The 7,959-nt window shown below is 32.5% G+C and overlaps 1 long non-coding RNA gene across 1 annotated transcript; it reads left to right on the top strand.

Moving 5' to 3' along the window:
• Positions 1 to 3,931: 3,931 nt before the first annotated feature.
• LOC107766729 (uncharacterized) lies at positions 3,932 to 7,689 on the top strand. Its single transcript, XR_001643776.2, has 2 exons — positions 3,932 to 6,768; positions 7,542 to 7,689. It is a non-coding gene; the product is annotated as an uncharacterized LOC107766729 (long non-coding RNA).
• The last annotated feature ends 270 nt before the right edge of the window (positions 7,690 to 7,959 follow it).

Here is a 7,959-nt window from a genome sequence, read left to right as displayed (position 1 = left end):
CTTGATTTCGTCGTTCTGATCTTATCCAATCTCTGAAGCACACTAGAATTTCCAAAGCGTTGCTACCCAATGAATGACGGGTATCTCCTAGTTGCTGCCTTGCTTGGCTAAATGCGCTCTCTGATGCGACTGTTGAAATCGGCACATTTAGCACGTCTCGAGCCATGGCCGAAAGAACAGGAAATTAATTTGAGTTGCTCCTCCACCAACCCAGTGGTAGAAATTCCTTTGTGCGGGGCTCTACTGACTTTTGCAAGTAGAATTGAAGTTCATCAATATTCCTGCTACTGGTTTGTTGATGCTCCCCTATTGTAGACCAAATCAAATAATCTTCAACACCATCATTATCATCCAAAGCACTGGTCCCAGATGTTGAAACTGAACTTGAAGGAATATTTGCATCTACAGCAGAAGAAGCATCAACAATGTTAGCATAATAATTATATAATGTTTCTAAATGTTTGTGTAGATCAGAAATACAAGTGTCAATATCAGGAGTTTTAGTTAGTCCAATATCCATATAAGAATATAAAGCAGTGATTAATTGGCGACAAGTGGCCATTTTGATAGAAGGGTCTAAAATAGCACTAATTAGGTAAATAGGGGGAATTGGGTAAAAATATTTTTTAAAGTTATCTAGCATAGATTCAACAATAGAAGTATATCCTTCTTTCTTTTTCAAATTATGTAGTAAAAGAGAAATTTCAGCAATATGAACTAAACCATTTGCAATAGTAGGATAATAAGCTCCAGAAAACTCAAGTGTAGCCACATAAAATTTTTGTAAAAACTTTACAACATCTTCAATGACATCCCAAGTTCTAGATGTTAACAAACGGCTAGGATCGGTACAATGAGAATTAGCAACTTCAGTTATAGGCATTCTATATTTATAACAACATTTTAAAAATAAATAAGCATAATTCCACCTAGTAACTATTTCATCAGGCATGCGTCTTGGTTTTAGTCCATAGTGTAGACATTTTTCTTTAAATGCATTTAATCTAGCACTTCTATTATTTCCTTGAATTACACCAACGGCTCTTCTAACTAAAGTGATATGATCTCTAAATAATTCAAGGTCACTCTTCACAATCAAATTATAAATATGACATGCACATCTAACATGAAATATTTCAGAAAGTGGTGAGTGTAGATGCAATTTTAATATTGTAATAGCAACATTGTTGTTAGAAGCATTATCAAATGACACACACAAAACCTTTTCAGCAAGATTATAAAATATAGCAACTTCATGAATAGTATTACTTATAAATGCACCAGTATGACTTTGATCTTCATCATATTTAAAAGCAATAATACGTTTTTGCATACAAAAATTACCATCTATCCAATGGAATGTAACAGTCAAATAATCGTTACCATTTACAGCACGACCAGTATCAGAAGTAAGAGAAATTCTACAAGAAAGATTGGCGAACAAATAACGTATATATGTCTGATATTGTCCAAAAAGCCTAAAGATATCAGCTCTACAAGTACTTCTAGGAATACTTTTAAACAAAGGGTTATAAATTCTTTGAATATAAGTAACAAGATATGGTGAAGCAGCAAAACTAAAAGGTAAACAACCTAAAACAATCATTTTAGCTAATTCTTTCTGATCTTTCTTAATATCGTATTTACCCATTAACCCTCCAGTACCCGAGTTTAGTTTTTGTTGCCCATCTTCCTCATCTACTCCCCAATCAAGAGGGTGGTTGTCTACTATGTGCCTATGAAGTTGACCCGTTCTCCCTCCCTTACCGGTCTCATGTTTATAAATATCCTTACAAATTTTACATCTTACATAATTTTTATCTTTTTCTAGTCTGTCAAAAAAATTCTAACACTTACTTCTTAATCTTCGATTCTTCTTAATAGGTAGGGGAGGCCTACTTGTATTACCACGACTTCCACCCCTAATATTTTGAGTTTGACTAGCATTACCAGGTGTAGCTGGTGGTGTTTCAAGATTATCAGGTGATGAAAATGGAATATCATCTAAATTATCATCTAAATCATCATCTATACCATAATTTTATTGAAGTCCATCATAATCTACATTTAAATTTTCATGCGAACTTTCAGAAATATGTGTAAAGCTACTAGAAGAACAAGCACCATCTCTCGATCTTTTGGAAGTTTTCTTACTACCATCTCTGCTACTGCACGCTTTTTTGGCTGCTCTAAATATATCCATTATGTAAATTAAATTAATAATTGTAAATAATAAAATAAATGTACACCAAAGAAGAGAAAGATATAGAACGAGTGTACCGGGATTCCGGATGCCGCACTAAATTTGATATCAAAAACCAAACTTCAATTGATAGATCGATACTTGATTGTTGATACCACACTTCACTTGAATACTTGATATTTGATAATAATAATTTTGTAATGGCTAAACTAAATATTTGATGAAACTTGAAATAATAAGTAATTGAGAATTTAAGAACAATAATCAATAATATCAGGAGAGAATTAGAGCAGTAAGAGAGTGAATTGTGAGGAAATATGAAGAAGAAGGGGGACTATTTATAGTTTTTAAAAGGTTAAAATTATAATTTATCAAATACTAGGGGTGTGGGGGCTATTTTCTTAAGAGGGTAGGCCGAAATGACCATTTCTGCAAAAAAAAAAAGGCCGTTGGCCAACGGTCATATTTGAATTTGACCGTTGGCAACGGTCAAATTTTTTTTTTTTAAAAAAAAAATGTTAAAAATCGGGCTGAACCGGGCTGTAGCCCGTTAACAACCCGTTAACGGGTTAACGGGCTTAGCGAGTTCCGGTGCACCGGTATCAAAAAACTGTTCGTTTGATACCCGCTCCCCGCCCAACCCGTCCCAGCCCGCCCCCACGCTATAGTACTGGGCTGAACCGGGTTGTAAACGGGTCAGCCCGCCTCGATTAACAGGTATACTGTAAAGTATACTATCTAGTCTTGTTGTCCACTTAGAATTAGGATTGCTGCAGTATTGGCGTCCAAAAAAAATCAATGTAAAAGACTTTGATATCCAAAACTAAAAATTATGATGAAAAATAAAGAAGCACAATATAAAAATAATTACAGCAAATATTAAGATATCATTGTTTTTCTCTCTAATCCATATACATGACCTAAAACTATTATTCAATGACGAAAAAAAGGGACAATAGAGAGAACTAATAATACCTTTGGAGAAAATTGCTTCTTTCTACGTCAATACCTTTAGAAAATAATGAATAATGTGGAACAATGATATCTTTTATAAGAATAACTGGCTTATTCTTTTTCTACGTGGATTCATGTAATAAATTCTAATCCTATGCAAACGGGGGAAGATTAAATAAGGAAGCATATTATTGTCAAAAAAGGAATAGGCTAGCAAAAAAAGTAGGTGGTGATGAGTAGAGTCCAAAAATCCAAATCTGCCATATTGTTGTCCAACAAGCAAGAAGAAGTATGCAACGAGAAGAAAGTCGAGAAAAAAAAAGAATTTGACCCAAAGTCGTCTATCTAGGGTTAGGGTTGGTGTATGCGTAGTTTAAATGGAAACAAAAATCAACCTCGGGTGATTTATAATTATAATCTTAAATTATACAAATATTTAAGGTAATAAAAGTCGACCAATATTTCGAGATTATTTTAATCGTTCAATATTTAGCATAAATTATTCATACTTTTATAATAATATAAATAAGTTAATTTTTCAAGAATCAATTCTATTTAGGGATGACTTCTCGCCTTTTAAATAAATAAATAAAATATAGATTTCTTTCCCTGTCTCCATCATTATTTTCCTTATTTTTTTTCTTTACCCGTTGATTCCTCTATCTTCTAAACACAATCCTTTCGAATCCCTCTTTTCCATAAATTCTCAATCTCCCCAACGGCTCTTTTGATTATTTACATATGCTATTTATGTCAGAATCTCATTTGATATCAAGGGGGGAGACGAGTACTGACTCACGGCTCCATCTCTCGATACAGATGGTTAAACAAAAGAAAGAAAGAAAGAAAGAAGGAAAGAAAGAAAGAAGACAGCCATCTGGGACATTTTTATCAACTCTATTGCTCCTCCATCGATCTCTACCAGTCTCTTGCCTCAACGGCATCCCCGCTATCCTTCATTTTCTTCAACTTCTCCGCTTATCTTCACCATCTTATTAATCTCCTTTATCACTGTTTGCCATTGCACTCACCTGCATTAAAAACTTGCTTGGAATCCGATTTCATAATTATATCACTTGCTGCAATTCATGTCGCTGCGTCGTTGTGCGGCCGATGAGGTTTTGAGAAAATGCTCAGAGATGTCTCTGTTCCGCCATTGTTGTTGCTGTATAATTCTCCTGTAAATATGCAGTGCGGGATTGATGGCTTTCTGTATTCGTTGTCACGAGTTCAAAGGTACGGCTCTACTTCCCTTAAATTCCCCCCCATATTACTCTATGCTCGTTTGATTAATATGAGTAAACTATATGCGATTTTCCTGGTATTTTTGCTTTGTAAAACCTGTTTGATGGTAATTGCGCTTATGTGTTAAGGTTTTTGTGGTGATCGCTACAGCGTATTTATGTTGTATGAATAACTTTTTTTTTTAAACCTTGTGTGCATGTTGTTTCAGTGTTTCATGCTTGTTTATGTGCTATTCTCGATCGCTCTATTAGGTTCAAGGGCATGTATCATTTTTGTAATTTTAGTTAATGAGAATCCGATTTGTTAAAACTAAGTAGGAATATTTAAGTTGATTTTAAGAAATGACTTTATAAAGCTAGTTTATATGTTTCTATGTATCTACTTTTGTTTTCACTAGTTGATGGTGCTCTCTGTATAGCTCATTTAAAACCAAAAAAAATCTTTAAAAAGTTCATTAGGATATATCTAAATGTCATCTCTTTGCTTCTTTTATTTGAGACTAGATAAATATGGTAAGTTTGTTTCTATTTTCAAATCTCTATTCAGCAACACGTCTAGAAACAATATTTAGCATCAATCTGATTAGTCGTTCTAGTTCAACCTCTGCATGTATTTACTTTTGTGCTAAATGTGTGTGAGCCCTCTCTAAGTTAATCAATAATTTGTGAGGGGCTAAGGACTTTGAGGTCAAGTCCTCAAACCAGTATACAACTGTATTGTTTTTTAAAGTGACTAGGACGGTCTTTCTTTTTAAAAAAATTTTATTATTAAATTGATCTTCTTCACTGTAAAAATATTTGCTTATTATGTGAACTCGTTGTGACACTTGTAAGTCCAGTCGTTTAATTCTACTTGCTTGATACTCGTTTCCGAACTATAATAACTGTCACAATGTCATGCCTATAAGGTGGCGCATATTTTTTCACTAACGTATTTTTATGTTGGGGGGAGTCGCAAATACCTAGTAAGATGCTTATTTTAAAGCGCTTGGATTGAGGTCAGTCATTTATTTTTGCTCGTTCTTGCACTCTCAATATTTTATTATGAACTTATTTGATATTTGTCCGCATGTTTATTCTATTCTTTTTTACTATTCAATTTATCTCTACGTGATCTTTAGTTTAAAACTTAGAATTGGCATCTAGTTGGCAGTTAAATACTTATTGTATGATTGTATCACCTATGGCCTTATTACATATAGTAAAGACCGTAATGTGAAAAACATAGGTTTTGCATCTAGTTTAATTTAATTCTCTTTGGGGAAAAATAAGATTTGACATCTAGCTTGCAAGCCTCGAAAATTAGAAACTTGGTTTATTTAATTCTTTATTTATGATTAATAATTAATAAACTCAATAATTCCCACATAGTTTAAAATTCGGTCGGGAACCACAGTTGTGGACCACATAGTAATTTGAGCTCTTACCCGATTTTTGATGACGTAGACTAGTTAAATCAGAGTCATTTGCAAATAGGTGCCCTAACACACCTTAAAAATCGTTAGGTGGCGACTCTTCCCATTTTCTTTAATTAACTTATTAGTTAGTTTCTTTACTTCCACATCAACTGCTTAATGCTCCTAAATCCTAATTATCTTCTCCCTTGCTTTATTCTTTTGTACTTCAAATTAAGTTCTGATACTGAATCTTCAATGTGCTAAGTTTGACTTCGGTCAATATTTTTAGAAAATGACCCCGTAATAGAATTTTGATGACACGTGTCATGTGTTTGTTAGTTTTGTCCACACACCATATGTAACTAAGTTTTTATATGTACACCAGATCATATTAGTTAATCATGATTAAGTGATATATGAATTGTACAACTTTAAGTGTAGTTACGATTTTGTACTTACAATATGTATTTTATAATTTGTAGTACTTATATACATTACAGAGGTACACTACAACTGAAACAAGTCTATTGATTTACTCACAAAATCTTCAACTAATCAATTTGTAGTACCAATGAGTGAAGTAGAATGTGTGTAGTACACTATATAATTTGTACTTTATTATTGACAAAGACATTACATATTATACAAAGTTATTGTCCTAGAAGTACCAGTACAATTGTAGTACTGTGTTGTACAATTCCACACCTTTAAAATCTCCCCCTTATGTGTCTTCAAAATCAACATAATTTGCCACAAAAGTTCTAAGTGTTTTATATAAATAGGTGGAAATGTTCAACAGGGGCAACGTGAGATCATATGTACCACATTTTTTGTTTTTGATAATTTTAGTAATTGTAATACATATGTTCTCAGGTCGGCCCTGTAGAACTATTTTCCATCGTACTATTTGATAAGATTCTTGATCGAGATTGTTGGTGTCGGCAATGCTGGATTTAAAGGATTGATCAAGGTGAGTTTAAGGATGAGTGATTTCTCTCTATTAACCCCAAATTGCATGTTAGAAAAAATTGTTTCCTTATCAACAATTTGACGAGATTCGTATCCCAGATTATTCTTTGGGAAAACTACATAGTATGGTCGCTTTAAAAATAATAATCGATAAAAGTATAATATATATATATATATATATATATATATATATATATATATATATATATATTTGGGTAGCGAAATAATTATATTTAGCCGATTGGTCAAATGTATAATTTACCCCTTTTTCTTTTGTATCTTCTTGTTTCCCTTGGTAATATTTCCTCCCAATATTGGGCTAGTTCCCTTTTGTAATGGGTGAAAGCAAGTTTATGGCCGAATATAGGCTTATATTTGGGTTTAAGCCCAATTATTACCAGAGGCATGATAAAAAATTACAGACTTATTGCTTTCTTCATTTTCCCTTTGAACTTTTTAAATAAAAATTAGAAAATTAATAAAAATTGTAAGCTGATTAGTTCATAAATCAGTTACACTGGGATTATAGTGCATAATTATATATGCAAGATTAATAATACTCAGTATGGCTAGCATTAATATTAGATATCCGATATTGTATGAAGTGTAAGATAATATTTAAATTGAATTATAAATCATACCGGTATTAGCTATAGCGAGAAAAAAATGACAATCAAACAAATGATAAATGATCTCTCACAGTGTAAAATATTTTTGTATTAGTATAATTGCAATTTACTGTCTCTAACATATCATTTTTGCTATCTTTTGCAGGTTAACCATTACTAATATTTATTATACAAAATTACTTGCAATTAGATTTTAAATTATGTAATAGTGTGAAATTCTATATATCTTACATTATCCTAAAAATAGTTTCTTATTTATTATTCCAAAAAAGTTAGAAGATTTCAAATGCCCAGAATTTACTTTACAAAAACTCTCTGTAGTAGCGAGTAGCGACAGGTAAAAGATGCGCTTTAAGGCGTATAAAACGTATTTACTCAAATTAGAAGTCGCATTTATCAATTGCGATTTATACTTCCCACTCCAAAAGTTAACATTTTCGACTCTATAAACCAACTAGATGATGTACCCGTGCATGCCCGTGCCCAATTGTTACTTTTTCTTCTTGTTGTTTCTTCCTTTTAATATTTCTTGGTATGTTGCTAATTACACACTTTCTACGCCT

This window comes from Nicotiana tabacum, chromosome 15, assembly GCF_000715075.1.
Source record: "Nicotiana tabacum cultivar K326 chromosome 15, ASM71507v2, whole genome shotgun sequence".
NCBI classification, from domain to species: Eukaryota; Viridiplantae; Streptophyta; class Magnoliopsida; order Solanales; family Solanaceae; genus Nicotiana; species Nicotiana tabacum.
This window is presented reverse-complemented; position numbering and strand designations above follow the sequence as displayed.